Source organism: Mustela nigripes, chromosome 5 (assembly GCF_022355385.1).
Source record: "Mustela nigripes isolate SB6536 chromosome 5, MUSNIG.SB6536, whole genome shotgun sequence".
Lineage (NCBI taxonomy): Eukaryota > Metazoa > Chordata > Mammalia > Carnivora > Mustelidae > Mustela > Mustela nigripes.
In genome coordinates this window covers 101,133,736-101,150,609 of record NC_081561.1, presented here as the reverse complement: position 1 = coordinate 101,150,609, position 16,874 = coordinate 101,133,736, and the positions used below count along the sequence as shown (strand labels likewise).

Here is a 16,874-nt window from a genome sequence, read left to right as displayed (position 1 = left end):
CATCCCTTACCATTTACACACACAAATATGCACAACTCCAGAAATAAAGTATTGTAGTGTATTACTCTTATGACTTTTTTTAAAAGATGTGTGTGATAAAATACATGAGAGGACACAGAATCTCCCAGAAATACTTGCTGCCAATACATTTTGCTGAAACTGACTTCCAAAACTTTCACCTGTATTTCATTTTACAACTGAACCTGACAGTTTCCCTGAAAGTCTTGTAAAGAGGAGCTTCACAGGAGCTTTCTGCCTGCCCTTTTAGAGAAATGATATAATGTAGTATTACATACTTGGTAGCCTTTGCAGGGCTTCACCTCAGAAGCCGATTTTCCATTGTAAAACTTTCTTCTCCCCTTTGTAATTAATGGGATCTGTGTGAAGTGATGTTTCAGATTATGTGACTATCCTGTTCCTTAACAATCCTTCCACCAATAATTTTAACATCTATTAATGGTTCTAGCCATAATCAACTATTACTATAGCTGTTGGAAAATCATGGCTTTTCTACTTTTTATCTGTCCTTCTGTATTTATTGGAGAGTATATGTGTGAAAAGACACAAAGACATCACTCATTTTTGTCACTTTTAGGGAAGTTGTGGGAATTTCACTTTGCTACCTCTAATATAAGCTACTTCCTTTCATATCTTATTTATTAATATTTTAATCAAAAGCCTATGGAACAGGAAGTGCTATGCTGGAAATACCAAAATAGTAACTAAGGTAGCTTTAGCTTCTTTTTTACTACTTAACAGCAGTGTTATAAGATACACTCATTTTTGCTGCATGATATCAAAGGGAACAGATGCTGTAAAATCATATTCAGTCTGGGCATAAAAAGGATATTTTAGAATGTGTACCTTACAAGAAATCATTGCTTAGTTCCAGCTGTTTTATTGTCACAATGTTTGGGGGTTTTTGCCTTCTTACTCTTTTTGACTTTCTTTTTATTAAACTTTACTCTTTTGCCCCACATTCCTACTCAGAAGAAATCTCTGCTTGTTTACATCTACAATGCTCCAAAATTCTGAATAAAATGCTTGAATATCAATTATAGTGACTAGAGGTTTTTACAACTATTCATCACACACTATAATTGACTATTTCCTAGCTAGCAAATCAGTAAAGCTTAGTGCATTATAATAACAATTTTCATTGTACTTTGGTCTTATTTATTTTTGCCAAATGGTAATTAGAGTAGAGACTGGCTCCAGTAATTAAACAAAGAGATAGAATGCCTGGTGTGTGCATGTGTGTACATGGTTGTTATTCCCACCCCTACCTTCAATCCCGCCTCGTCAACAAGACTGAAAGAGATTGTGATACAATCCTTTAGTCTATATTTTCTAGATAAGTCTATTATATCTACTTATCTATCCATTATCTATTCATCCATCCACTCAACATTCAATGGCATCTATATTGAACATCTTCTCACTGTCAGGCACTGTTCACAGCATTATAGACATAGAGATGAATAGGATACAGTCCCTACTCTTAAATAACTTCTGTTACTGTACAGGAATCAATCCATCTCTAAGACCTTCTCTCTTTTCTCGGTTATTTTTTGCAAATTGTGAGTACCTGCTGTTTCCCTCCTCAATGCTCCTGCAGGTCAAGGATACTTCTGAGGACTGTTACCCACATCTGCTTCTTCTAGGAAGCTAAAAATCACTGTGCAGCACCTCTTGGGCTGTTGGACTACTTGTTAGAGGAACTGTGTATTTCTCTCACCTCCGATGAAATGACTGAAAAGAAAACATGATATAGGGAGAAGGGATATAAGTATTGGTCATGAGGGGACAGAGAAAAATTTTAAGGAATTCTTAAGTTCTCCTTTTTCAATATATCCATCAATAACTTTATGAGAGAGAAAATAATATCTAATCAAAGACTAGAGAATATAGCTCATGTTATTCTTTTTCAGAACAATCAAAACAATTAACAATTCCAAGTTAGGGCGCTTGGATGTTTCAGTTGGTTAAGCATCTGCATTCGACTCAGGTCATGATCCCAGAGTCCTGGGATTGAGCCCCATGTCGGACTCCCTGCTCAATGGGAAGCCTGCTTCTCCCCCTCCCACTCCCCCTGCTTGTTCTCTCTCTCTCTCTCTCTCTCTCTCTCTATTTCTGTCAAATAATAAATTAAAAAAAAAAATAACCAGAACTGAGATCTCCCTGATTCTTGGTCCAGGATGCTTTCCATTATAACATACTATCTTCCTAGTTCTCTTAATATCTATTATCTGTTGCAGACAAAGTAGGAAAATAAGGAGCCTACTAGTTAGCCTCTAATAAAATGTGCTCAAAATGTGTTGCCTTTCTTCAGTCTTATCTTTCTTTACCCTACATCAGAAAAGAATGAATGCATGCTACCAGAAATTTACCAAGAGACTTATTATTTTGCAATTGTGTTAAGTTTGCACTAATTCACAGGTCATCCTTTACTTGGATATTTTTTGTATTATTCTAGACCAAAATCTGACTAGTAATATAAGAAATGTTGCTCAACCTAATTTGTCTATGGCAATTATAATTTAAGATTTTGCTGATCAGTTAGTTAGCTCTACCAGATAAGCCTTAGTACTTACAGACTTGATTTAGTTTCCTGGTTTAATAACTCATAGTATTCTTTTATTTTCCACTTTGACTTTAGAAATGGGGAGAAGTTTATGATTATTTAGGTCCTACTCACTGACAAACCCATGCAATTTAATTCTATATATATCCTGACCAGGATAACACTTTCTAATTCTCAAGAGAATTTTTTCCCAAAGAATGCCTATTGGCCCCAGATATGATAATGGTTGATTTCAACTATTTTAAAGAAAAAAGTACAAGTTACAGAAGGCAGTAATGTTGTGGGGAAGTCACTTTTGATTTCTCAAAACAATGGAATAGTGCCTGATAATACATAGTAATACCTCAGTGAATGTTTGTTGAATGAACACATGAATTAGCTAACACTTATTTACATGACTCTACTTAGCTATTTATAGTTTCTAGAAAGCCACTGACATCTCTAGTCTAAGTTAGAGATCTTCCTGTTTCCACTGCACTCCATCATACTTCTGTCTTAGATTTGCCATTAATGTTGTTGAGGTTAATGCCATTATTACTACTATATTTACTGGGTTCCAGAAACCGAGGCAGTAGATAAGCTCATTTATTTATCTTTCTATTGCATTATCAGTTCTTTTGAGGATTGTGCCTGAGTCAAATCAGCTTTGAATAATAACAAAAATAGTAGCAAAGAATATTTATTGAGTGCCCATACTACTGTATATGGCTGACCTCATTTAAGTTTCACAACATGCTTATGCTCTGGGTACTACTGTAAAACCTACTTTACTACAGGATACATAGTAGTTATTTCTTTAAAGATATATTCCTAGAACTGGGGGCACCTGGGTGGCTCTGTGGGTTAAGGCCTCTGCCTTCGGCTCTGGTCCTGATCCCGGGATCCTGGGATGGAGGCCCGCATCGGGCTCTCTGCTCAACGGGGAGCCTGCTTCCTCCTCTCTCTCTCTGCCTACTTGTGTTCTCCATCTGTTAAATAAATATATAAAATCTAAAAAAAAAAGATAATATTCCTACAACTGAAATTACTGCAAAAGGTTATAACTATTTTTTCTATGCTTTATTTATGTTTATTTTTGCTTTATTTATATTTTATTTATGATTTTAAAAAGTATTTTTAGACAACTTAGGTTTAAATAAAAACTGAAAGAGTCCCATATACCCTACAGTCAGTTTCCCTTATTAATAAAATCTTACATTAGTGTGTACATGTGTCTCAGTTACTGAACCAATGCTGAGTTAGTATTTTACTCAGATTTCCTTAGTTTTTGCTTAATGTTGTTTTTCTATGCCAGGATCCCATCCAGGATAATACATTACTTTTACTTTTCATGTCCCCTTAGGCTCCTCTTGGCTAGACTGTTTCTCAAACTTTCTTTGTCTTTGATGACCTTGACAATTTTTAAAGAGTATTAGTTATTTTATATAATGTCCCTCAATTGGAACTCATTTGACGTTCTCCACATGATTCTACTTGGGTTATGTGTTTGGGGTATAAAGACCACACAGGTAAAGCACCATTTTCATTACATCAGAGCAAGGGTTATACATAGATATCATTGTTGATGTTGAACCTGATCACCTGGCTGAGGTAGTGTTTATTAGATTTATCCATTGTAAAGTTCCTCTTTTCCTTCCCTTTCCATATTGTACTCTTTGGAAAGAAGTCACTATGTGTAGCCCTTACTTAAGAAATGGGGTGTTATACTCCACCTCCTTTTTTTGAGATTTTATTTATTTATTTGACAGAGAGAGAGAGTGAGAGGAAGCACAAGCAGGGGGAGCTGCAGGCAGAGGGAGAAGCAGGCTGCCCACTGAGCAAGGAGCCTGATGCAGGACTCCCTCCCAGGACTCTGAGATCATAACCTGAGCAGAAGGCGGACACTTAACCAACTGAACCACCCAGGCATCCTTATGCTCCATCTCCTTGAATGTGGAGTATCTACATTATTATTTGGAGTTCTTGTGCAAGATATATTTCTCTTTTCTTCCCCATCCATCCAATCATTTGTTTATACCAGCATGTATGCATAAGTATTAATTTTACACTTTGGGTTACAATACAATACTACTTTATTTTGTTGCTCAAACTGTTCCAACTTTGGGCATTGGGAGCTCTTCCAGTTGTCTCTTGTGTTCTATTGCCATAGCTACACCAATTGCTTTTCCCCTTTTAATTTCTTTTAATTTCTAGTACTAAAAGATGTTCTGAAATTTTCATATACTTTTCCTGCCCTAGTGTTAGAATCATTATTTTTCTAAGGATCCCTGGTTATTTCAACTGGAGAATAGTATTACAGACCAAAATCTGGGTACTAAGTGTGCTTATTACTAATCGGGTATCAAAACGTTGAAGCCCCTCTCAGCTGATAAAGCATATACTAACCTGTGTATGTATACAACCATATCAATAAATACATCTATATGTAACCATCTGCATCTATATCAAGCTAAACATGAGTTTACAGTGGTGTCTCCCAACTCTAATCTATTACTACATGGATCATTTTAGCTTCCTCTCGTAGCTTACCTACCAACTTCCACTCCAACAATGAGAAACCCAACTCAAATAATTTACCATGCATTTGCTTAATTGTTCAACTCTAGTATACACATATAACATTATCAGAATTGTTGACCTGTTATCCTGTGGGAATCCATTTTATCAACTAGAGTACATTGACTATCAGCAGTTCCTTTTGCCCTTAGTCTTACAGACTCTACTCATTTCCAAATTTACTTACAACTGTAAATTTTACCCTGATCCCTTTTCAGTGAGGTCATACTATACATTTTGTAATATAATTAGATTCTTTTGTCACAGTCTGTATTCCATCTTGGGATTCCCCAACCTCCTAAATGATTAAGAAAAATTCTGAAAAATTCTATGGATTATGAGAAATGCATAGTGTTATTTATCTACCCTTACAGTATCATATAGAATAGTTTCATTGTTCTACAAAATGTCCTGTACTAGACATATTCAACCTCCTTCTATCTCCCTGAGCCCATGGAAACCACAGGTCTTTTTATTGTTTTTATAGTTTTTTTTTTCAGAAATGTCAAACAATTGGAATCATATAATATATAGCCTTTTCAGATTAGTTTCTTTCAACTAGCAATATACATTGAAGTTTCTTCTATGTCTCCCATGGCTTGATAGCTTATTTACTTTCATTGATGAATAATATTTCACCGTATGAATGTACCACAACATGTGTATCCATTCATCTGTTAAAGTGCAGCTTGGTTGCTTTCAGTGATTGTGAATAAAGCTATTATACACATCAATGTGCGACTTTTTTTGGATATAAGTTTTCAAATTATTTGGGCAAATACCCAGGAGCACAATTTCTGGATTATATGGTAAAACTATATTTAGAACCTGCCAAACTGTCTTTCAAAATGGCTGTACTATTTTTTTTTTCTTTTGCATTCATGCTATCAGTGAATGAGAGAGTTCCTGTTGCTCTGTAACCTTACCAGCAACTGGTATTTGTTAGGCTTCTTTGAAACTTAGCCATTCTAATAGGCATATAGTACACCACTGTTGTTTCAATTTGCAGTTCTCTAATAGCAAATTGAACATCTCGTGTGTTTATCTGCCATCTGTATATTTTCTTTGGTGAGGTATCCAGATCTCTTGCTTTTTTTTTTTTTAAATTGAGTTGTTTGTTTTATTACTGTTGAGTTTTAAGAATACTTTGTATATTTTGGATACAAGTCCTTTGTCAGAGAAGTGTTCTGTAAATATTTTCTCCAAATCTGTGGCTTTTTTCATTCTCTAAACCATCTTTCACAGAGCAGAAGTTTCTATTTTAATGACATTATTTTTTTCTTTCATGGATTATGCTTTTATGCTGTATCTAAAAACTCAATTCCAAAACCAGTCACCTAGATTTTTATCCCACCTTTCCCAAAATCCAGAAGTTCCATTATTTTACATTTTACATTTAGGTCTATGCCAATTTTAGATAATCTTGATAAAAGATGGCCTCTAATTTTTTGTTGTGTTTTCTTTTGCTTTGCATATGGATATAAAATTTTTCCAGCACCATTTGTTGAAAAGATTATCCTTTTTCCATTGAATTGGCTTTGTTCCTTTGTCAAAGATGAGTCAATTATATGTGTGTGGGTCTATTTCTGGACTTCATATTTTTTTCATTATTCTCTGCATCCATTTTTTCAATACCACACTACCTTGATTACTGTGGCTTGATAGCAAGTCTTCACATTAAGTAGTGTAAACTCTCTGATTATGTCCTTCAGTTATTGTGTTTGCTAATCTTTTGCATTTCTTAAAAACTTTACAATCAGTCTGTTAATAGTTACAAAATAGTTTTCTGGAGTTTTGATTGGTATTGCATTGAATGTGTAGATCAGATTGGGAAAAATTGACATCTGAACAACATTCAGCCTTCTAATCATTTCTCTCCAATTGTATAATTTCTCTCCATTTACTTACCTATTTTTAAAATTTATTTCATTAGGGTTTTGCATTTTCTGTATATAGAGCTTGTATATAATTTACATTATATACCTAAATTAGATTTATACCAAAATATTTAATTTTCATAGATACCACTATAAATGATACTATTTTTAAATTTCAAATTCTTGTTCATTATTGGTAAAGCGATTGACTGCTGTATATTATCCCTGTATCCTATGAACTTCCTATATTTACTTATTAGTGCCCCCAATTTTTTTGTTGTTGATTCTTTAGGATTTTCCACATAGATAATCAATGTTATATCTTGTTTTCCAATCTGTATACACTTACTTCCTTTTCTTTTTTATTGCACTGGCTATGACTTCCAGTACAATGTTGAACAGGAGTAGTGAGAGAAGATATCCTTGTCTTATTCACTATTTTAAATATTTTATTTATTTTCTTATTTGTCAGAGAGAGAGAGAGTACAAGTAGGGGAGTGGTAGGCAGAGGGAGAAGCAGGCTCCTCACTGAGCAAGGAGCTCACTGTGGGACTTGATGTGGGAGTTGATCCCAGGACTCTGGGATAATGACCTGAGCCAAAGGCAGACACTTAGCCAATTGAGCCACATAGGCAATCCATCCTGTTCATTATTTTAAAGAGAAAGTATTCATTTTCTCATTTTAAATAGGATGTTAGCTATAGATTGTAGAGATTCTTTACCAAGTTGAGGAAATTCCTTGTATTTCCAGTTTGCTGAGAGTTTTAATTGTGAATAGATGTTGGATTTTGTCAAATACTTTTTCTGTATTAGTTGATAAGACCAATAAGAATTTCTCCTTTGGCTTGTTGATATGAAAGATTACATTGATTTTTGAACATTGAACCAGCCTTGCATAACTAGAATAAGTTCCACGCGATCTTGGTGTCTAATTATTTTTATACACTGTTAGATTTAATTTGGTAATATTTTCTTGAGGATTTTTCATCTGTGTTTATGAGAGATCTTGGTCTCTATTTTTTTCTTTATTGTAATGTCTTTATCTGGTTTTTTGGTATGGGGGTAATTTTGGCCTCATAGAATGAGTTAGAAAGTATTCTCTCTGGCTCTATTTTCTGGAAGAGATTGTAGAGAATTTGGTATCATTTTCTCCTTAAATGTTTGGTGGAATTTATCAGGGAAACCATTTGGGCCTGCATACTTTTTTGGAAGGTTATGAATTATTAATTACATTTTAAAAATAGATATAATTCTATTTACATTTTCTATTTCTCCTTTTATAAATTTTGGCAGTATCCTTTAAGAAATTGGTCTGTTTCATCTAAGTTAACAAATTTGTAGACATAGATTTGCTCAGTCTTCGTTTATTATCCTTTTAGTCTTCATGAAACCAGTAGCCATGACCACTTTTTCATTTCTGTTAATAATTGTGTCTTCTTTCCTTTTTTCTTAAAGTTGGTTTGGTTAGAGGCTTATCAATTTTAAACCTTTATCTGGCTTCCTTAGGCCTTTATCAATTTATTTTGTTTTCAAAGATGTAGTATTTAGTTTTGTTGATTTTTCTATGTTGTTTTTGTTTTCAATTTCATTAATTTCTCTTCTAATTTTTCTTTTCTTCTGCTTGCTTTAAATTTACATTGCTCTTCTCTTTCTAGCTTCCTAAGGTAAAAGTTTAATGATTTAAGATCTCTTTTTCTAATATATTCATTTAATGCTGTAAAAAATTTCTAAGTACTGCTTTTGCAGCATCATACAAGTTTTAATGTTATATTTTCATTTTTTTTCAAAGATTTTATTTATTTGACAGAGAGAGATCATAAGTAGAGAGAGAGAGAGGAAGGAGCAGGCTCCCTGCCTAGCAGAGAGCCTGATGCGGGACTCGATCCCAGGACCCTGAGATCATGACCAGAGCTGAAGGCACAGGCTTACCCCACTGAGCCACCCAGGAAGCCCTATCTTTTCATTTTAATTCAGAATGTCTTAAAATTTTTCTTGAAACTTCTTTGACTCATGTGTTATTTAGAAATATGTTGTTTAATTTACAAATATTTGAGGTTTTTCAAGTTATTTTTCTGTTACTGATTTCTAGTTTGAATGTATGATGGTCTGAAGACGTACTTTGTATGACTTCCACTTTTTTCAATTTGTTACATGTGTTTATGGCCTAGAATATAATCTACCTTGGTGAATGTTCCATATTAGCTTGAGAAGAAAGCATATGGGGATGCCTGGGTGACTCAGTGGGTTAAAGCCCCTGCCTTCAGCTCAGATCATGATCTCAGGGTTCTGGGATGGAGCCCCGCATCAGGCTCTCTGCTCAGCAGGGAGCCTGCTTCCCCCTCCCTCTCTGCCTGCCTCTGCCTACTTGTGATCTCTGTCAAATAAATAAATAAAATCTTAAAAAAAAAAAAAAGAAGAAGAAGGCATATGCTACTGTTGTTAAGAGTACTTTGCATCAGATCAGGTTGATTGATAGTATTGTTTAGGTCAATTGTATACTTACTAATATTTTGTTTGCTTCACCCAACAACTACTCAAAAAGGGGTGTTGAGGTCTCCAGTTATAATAATGGAGCTTTCAACTTCTCTTGGAATTCTATTAGTGTTTGCCTCATGTATTTTACCATGCTGTTATTTGGTGCATACCCATTAGGGTGTATGGTCCTCTTTATATTTTGTTGAATACGCTTTGATAAATTTTTTTTTAATGTTTGAGTTCTCTTTATTTTTTTTTTAAAGATTTTATTTATTTATTTGACAGACAGAGATCACAAGTAGGCAGAGAGGCAGGCAGAGAGAGAGAGAGAGTGTAGACGGGAAGCAGGTTCCCTGTTGAGCAGAGAGCCCAATGTGGGGCTCAATCCCAGTGCGGAGCTCAATCCCAGGACCCTAAGATCCTGACCTGAGCTGGGCAGAGGCTTTAACCCACTGAGCCACCCAGGCACCCCTGTTTTGATAAATTTCAAAAGGATTTTTACATCTATGTTCATGAGGATGTTAGACTGTACTTTACATTTCTTGACAAGTCCTTGTTCGATTTTGAAAAAAGAGCTATGTTGACATCATAAAATAAGTTAGGAAGAGTTACCTTCTCCTCCATATTCTAAAAAAAAAAAAAAAATGTGTAAGATTGGCATTATTTCTTCCTTAAATGTTTCATAGAATTTGGCAATGATGCTACCTAGGCCTGGAATTTTTAAATTACAAACTTAATTTCTCTCATAGTTTACAGCTATTCAGATTTCACATTTCTTCTTGCTTTGGTTTTGTAAGTTACACTTTCTGAGGAGCTAGTCCATTTTATCCAATTTATCAAATCTTGAAGCATAAAGTTGTTCATAATATTATCTTATTATCCTTTTTTTTTTTAAAAAGATTTTATTTGTTTACCTGACAGAGAGAGACAGAGAGATCACAAGTAGGCAGAGGCAGGCAGAGAGAGAGGGAGAAGCAGGCTCCCCGCCAAGGAGAGAGCCCGATGTGGGGCTCGATCCCAGGACCCCGGGACCATGACCTGGGCCAAAGGCAGAGGCCCAACCCACTGAGCCACCCAGGCACCCCCTTATTATCCTTTTTATGCCTGCAGTTTCTGTGATAATATCTTTCTTTCATTCTCTTTTTTATCTTAGCTCAGAGTTTATCAATTTTCTTAACATTTTCAAAGGTTGACTCACATACTGTTGTTGGCCATGCTGATTTTTTCAGATGGCTATTTTCTATTTTCTTCTCTTTATTCTTTTATTTCTTTTACTTATTTTGATTTTACTTTTCTCCCCAGCTATTTAAGTTAGAAGCTTAGAGCATTGATTGTAAATCTTTCCTCTTGTCTAATAAAAGTGTTTTAAGTTATTTCTTTTCTTCTCACAGCTGCTTTAGGTACATACCACATGTTTCAGTATGTTGTGTTATAACTATTATTCAGTTTGGGGTTCTTTCTAATTTCTAACTGGAATTCTTTTTTGCCCCATGTGTTAAGATTATGTTGCTTAGTATATAAATAATTAGCAATGTTATTAGTGTTTTATTGTTATTGATTTCTAATTTAATCCCCTTGTGGTCAGAGAAATAGAGTATATTATTTCAATACTTTGAAACTTTTGATAATTGAGGACCCAGAAAATCCTAGACCTTTGTGAATGTTCTGTGTGTACTAAAATGAATGTGTATTCTTATTTAACTGGATTTAGTATCCCATAAGCTTCAGCAAGCTCAAGTGATTTATTTTGTGATACAAATCTATTTTTTTGGTCCATTTATTCAAATGTAGGAGATGGGTATTAAAGTCCCTGACAATGATTTTGAACTTGTCTAGTTCTTAACCTTAGTCTAAAAATTACTTAATGTTTTGTTTTTGTTTTTGTTTTTACTTAACGTATTTTGAAGTTGTTATAAGATGCTTACTTTTTACTGACCCTTTTCTCTTTACTAGCTTTGGTCAGCCTAAGTCATAAAAAGAAACTTCCAGTAAGTTGTAAAAAGAAAAGCTTCCATCATGTTTTAAGCACTCTTATTTGCAGTTACTCTGTCATATATACATACATAATACTAAATGATATAAATAGTATGATAAAAAAAAAAAAAGGAAAAGATACCATGAAGGCATATAAAGCCTAGTCATGGAAATCAGGAAAAGTTTCTTCTTCTTCTTCTTCTTTTTTTTTTTTTTTTAAGATTTTATTTATTTATTTGAGATAGAAACCACAAGCTGCAGGGAGGAGCAGAGGGAGAGGAAGAAGCAGGCTCCCCACTGAGCAGAGAGCCCAATGTAGGGCTTGATCCCAGAACTTCGAGGTCACAACTGAGCAGAAGGCAGATGCTTAAATGACTGAACCACCCAGGTGCCCCAGAAAGAGCTTCCTTTTTCCTTTTTTAAAAAGTTTTTATTTATTTATTTGACAGACAGAGATCACAAGTAGGCAGAGAGGTAGGCAGAGAGAGAGGAGGAAGCAGGCTCCCTGCTGAGCAGAGATTCCTGATGTGGGGCTCAATCCCAGGACCCTGAGATCATGACCTGAGCCAAAGGCAGAGGCTTTAACCTACTGAGCCACCCAGGCACCCCCCAGGAAGAGTTTCTTGATGGAAGTGATATGTTAACAGTAAAGTGGAAGTTAGTTTTAATAGAGGAGGTTATGAAAGGAGCATTCCCAGAAAGGAAAAACCTGTGTGCACAAGCCTTGAGGCAAGGAGGAGCTTGGCTTTTTGAAGAAACTGAAAGAAGTCAAGAATAGTTTCATCATAGGATGAGGGCAGAAGGGGCAGGGGAATATGTGGAGGCTTGGAAGGAAGCTTCCTGAGAGCAGTGGGAGCATTAAGAAGTTTTAAGTCAAAGAAGCACCATAGCCTGGTGTGCAATTTTTTAAAAAAAGGACTTAAACTGTTGTGAGAATAAATTGTCAAAGGCAAGAAATGGATGCAGAGAGTTCAGTTAAGAGGTGATTGAGGTGATTAGGTGCAGGAGATGATGGAGGCTTACAATAAAGTGTATGTAGTAGAGCTGAGGTGGATGGAAGAAGTCAAAGACAAATTTTGCATGTAGAACTGAGAGCTGGTCATGGATTGGTAAGAGAGAATAAAGTGTCAGTAATGACTTTTGGCATATATGGAAATATAGAGAAATATGAAATGTGGCGGGGGACAGGTTCTAGTACACTGAATTTTAGACGTCTAAGGCACATCGAAGAGAAGGTGTCATGTAAGATATGAGCTTGAAAGAAGGATCTAGGGTGGGGATATGTATTTTTGGAGTTATAAACTGGTGGCAACTAATGCCATGAGAATGGATCAAATAATTTAGGTAGGAAGTGTGATTATAAGAAGAAGAGAAGACAATTAAAGCAGCTAGAAAGAACTCTAACATTCAAAGGTCAGAAAGAAGAGAAGGAGCTGGTGAGAAAGAAAAAACAAACAAACAAACAAACAGAAAAAGGGACCAGATATATAAGTGATGGCACAAAAGTCAAGATTAAAAAAGAAAAAAAAAAGTCAATACTTTCCCTCTACTGATATTTTTTTGGTTTTGTGTATGGATTCATCAGAGCAGAAGTTGTTTCTACAAAGTCTGAAGGACATTATTCATTTTTGTATAGTTATTCATCCTGTGTGCATGTCCCACTGCACATTAGCTAATTACTAGAAAATTTCTTTAAATTCATTTACATATAGTCATTTTCCTTAAGGCACTCCCAGAATTTCAGGATGTCTCATGAAAGATGGCTTCTGGAACTAGCTAAACACTGGCCTGGAACCAAGGGTCAGATTTTTATACTAAGTTCTTGAAATATAGCCAATTTCTTTCCTCTATAACGAGGACTTAATTTCCCCTCAGGAGCCCGTCTATCTTTTCCTATAATAAAACCAGACTCAGTTTTAGTAATGGGAAGACAAGAGCAGGGTGAAGAAGCATTCTCCTCAACATTTTCCATTTATTATTGATTTCTTGGTCAAGGTTTATATCACTGGTAAAGATGGATATGTTACAGGATGTAGTAAATGAAGGAACTGGAAACCCAGACAACATTCAATTGAGAGTGAGAGAACTTTTCTTGGTGTAACCAAGCCAGGAAAAACTGGCAGAAATACCATGGTTTGGCAGATTTATCTCTCTGTTCTGTAACACATGAGTAGAAGTCTGGCTAAATGGCCTTAAAGGATGGCTATGTGAAGGAGGACTGGACACTGGCATTGACCATAACAGAGAGACTATACACTAGGTGTACATAGTGGATGACCCCAAAATGATGATTACCCAATGCAGGCTATTTATTTGAAGTTAACATACGTGGAAAGCTCAGGGGGGAAACAAAAAAGATTCTTGGAAATCTCCTTGGAAAGGGAGTAGCATATGCTTCTAGAAATGTCAATTGGAAATTCCAGGGGTTCTACAGTTTGAGAATGATCACAAGACATTTTGATACATAATTATTTTGGAGACGGTGGTAGGTGAGTCTAACTTATTTCCAGCCTCCAATATGCCCAGTTGAAAAGTATTATAACAAATCCAGTAAGAGACAAATAAACTGGGAAAATATACTTGCAACATATATAGCAGACAAACTTATTAACTTTATTACACAAAATCTCTTACAAATCAATAAGAAAATTAGACACAACTAATGGTGTGCAAAGAATGTAAAAAGGCAGTTCTCTAAAGAAGCTAAAATGCCAATAAATATGATAAACCACAAAGTAACAATGAAATAATATTTGCCTATCAAATTGGTAATGATTACAAAGCATAATTAAATTCAGTGAGGAGAATGGAGTGTGGGCATATGAGCACACTTTCATAGATCTTGGTGGCATTGTGAATTGATACAACATTTCTAGAGAGTAATCATGTATCAAACATTTTAAACTAAAGCTCGCTAAAAATCAACAAATAAATAAAGCTCTCTGACTCGGAAATTTTCCTTGTAAAAAGTTATGCTAAGAAATTAATTAGACAAGTTAACAAAATTGTGTATATAGGGGTATCATTAAATATTACTCACCTTATGTCTATGTAGACTCTCCAACTCTGTCCAAGCCCCACATACCTTGCTTTAGACAATGAATATTTAAGGAGTGATGATGATGATGACATAAAACAACTCACAGTTCTTGCTGCAGTTATGAGATTTTTACACAAAGATATACATACATACACAACAGATAAGTTTGTTATTCGTTAAGTGCAAGTGGATTATCACAAAGGTCTTCGTCCTCAACATCTTCACACTGAGTAGGCTGAGGAGGAGAGAAAGGTCTTTGCTTTGGTCTTTGCTGTCTCAAGAGGAAGAAGAGGTGAAGGAGGTGGAAGGGGAGGCAGGAGAGGCAAACACACTAGGTGTCCCAGTGTAGCTTTACAGAAATACACTGAAATTTCTATCTGAATTTTTTGCCTTTTCTTTTCTCTAAAATATTTTTATATGGTACCAATCTTTCTTCCACTGTTAATTATAAAGCAAATGTGTCATAGAAGTTTCTGTCATAAAAGAACTCAAAAGCAGTCTTGAATAATCCGAACACTTCTGTCAGATTGTCTAATGTTAATTCATTTTCTGGCACTGCTTCTTTTATGTCTTCTTCCTCATCATCCGGCACTGGTTCAAAAGCACTCATCTTCCATCTCCATCAAGTTGTCTTCTGTTAATTCTTGTCGTGTGGTGTCTATTAGCTCTCGAATTTTACCCCCCACTTTTTTTTTTGGCCATATCTACAATCTCTCTTGTGATTTCCTTGATCGGCTCTGTCATAAATCCTATGAAGTCATGCAGAAGATCTGGACAAGGTTTTCAGCAGGAACTTATTGCTTTGGGCTTGACATTTTTCACATCTTTTTCTGTAACAGTAACCCATCTTCAATGGTGTAGTCCTTCCTCACTTTCATGATGTTCTCCCTATCAGGGTTCTTTTCCATAGGATTAACCATCTTTTCCACAGAGTATCATGTGTAACGAGCCTTAAAAGTCCTTATGACCCCCTGATCTAGAGGCTGAATTAGAGATACTGTGTTTGGGGGCAAGGAGACCACTTCAACAACTTTGCTATTGAACTCATGGGGTTCTGGGTGGCCGGAGGCATTGTCCAGTATCAAAACAATGCTAAAAGGCAATCTCCAGGGTGCCTGGGTGGTTAAGTGGCTGGCTCAGGTCATGATCTCAGGGTCCTGGGATTGAGCCTCCTGTCAGGATCCGTGATCAGTGGGGAGTCTGCTTTGGGGTTCTCTATCTCCCTCTACCCTTGCTTGCTCGCTCTCTCTCTCTAAAATAAAGGGATAGGATGGCTGGTTGATGAACACTGGGGAAGGTATGTGCCTTGGTGAGTGCTGTGAATTGTGTAAGACCGATGAATCACAAACCTGTATCCCTGAACAAATAATACATTATATGTTAATTTTTTAAAGAGGCAATCCCTTATGGACAAGGTCTTTCTTGATTTCAGGGACAAAGCATTAATGGGACTGATCCAGAAAAAAGGGTTATTGTTGTTCAGGTCTTCTTTTTGTACAACCAAAAGACTGGCAGCTGGTATTTATCTTTTCCGTTCAAGGCTCAGGGGTTAGTAGTTTTGTAGATAAGAACAGTCTTGATCATAAACCTCTGCGTTTGCATAAAACAGTACAGTTAGCCTATCCCTTCCTCCTTTAAATCCTGGTACTCACGTCTCTTTCTTACTAATAAATGTCTTTTGTGGCATTTTATTCCAGAATAGGGCACTTGTGTCTGCATTAAAAACCTGTTTAAACAGATATCCTTTCTCCTTAATGATTCCTCCCTCCCTCCCTTCCTTTCTTCCTTTCTTTCTTCCTTTCTTCCTTCCTTCCTTCCTTCCTTTCTTTCTTTCTTTCTTTCTTTCTTTCTTTCTTTCTTTCTTTCCTTCTTTTTCTTAATTCCTTAATGGTGTCTGCAAACCCATCTACCTCTTCTTGGTTGGCAGAAGCTGCTTCTCCTGTATCTTGACATTTTTAAAGCCAAATTTCTTTTTAAAATTATCAAACCATCCTTTGCTGGCATTAAATTCTACAATACAACATCACATACTGCAGCTTCCTTTTGTTTTAAGTTGTCATACAATAGCTGCTTTTTTTCAAATCACATTAGAATCTATAGCTATGCCCTTCTTACATCAATCCCGAACCCACATAAAAGCTGCATTTTTAGTACAAGATAAAAGGGGTTTTGCAAAAAACTCAAGGTTTCTGCACCTGCTGGCAGAGCTGCACAAACAGCTTCATGACTTCCCTTCTCTCTTGCTTTTTTTTTTTTTGTAAACAACAGTCCTTACACTGGATTCGTTTGTCTTGAAATGACAAGCAACTGCAGCTGCAGACCTCAATCTATGCTACATATAGCAAGCAATTCACCTTTTTCTTAAAAT

At 35.7% G+C, this 16,874-nt stretch overlaps 1 long non-coding RNA gene across 2 annotated transcripts in view; it reads right to left on the bottom strand.

The window, feature by feature from the left end:
* The window catches only part of LOC132018256 (uncharacterized), a 29,846-nt gene that overhangs the window by 9,668 nt on the left and 3,304 nt on the right, over positions 1–16,874 (bottom strand). For both annotated transcript variants that reach the window (XR_009404486.1, XR_009404487.1), the window contains exon 2: positions 1,589–1,752. This is a non-coding gene — a long non-coding RNA (uncharacterized LOC132018256). The remainder of the gene's footprint in view (positions 1–1,588; positions 1,753–16,874) is intronic.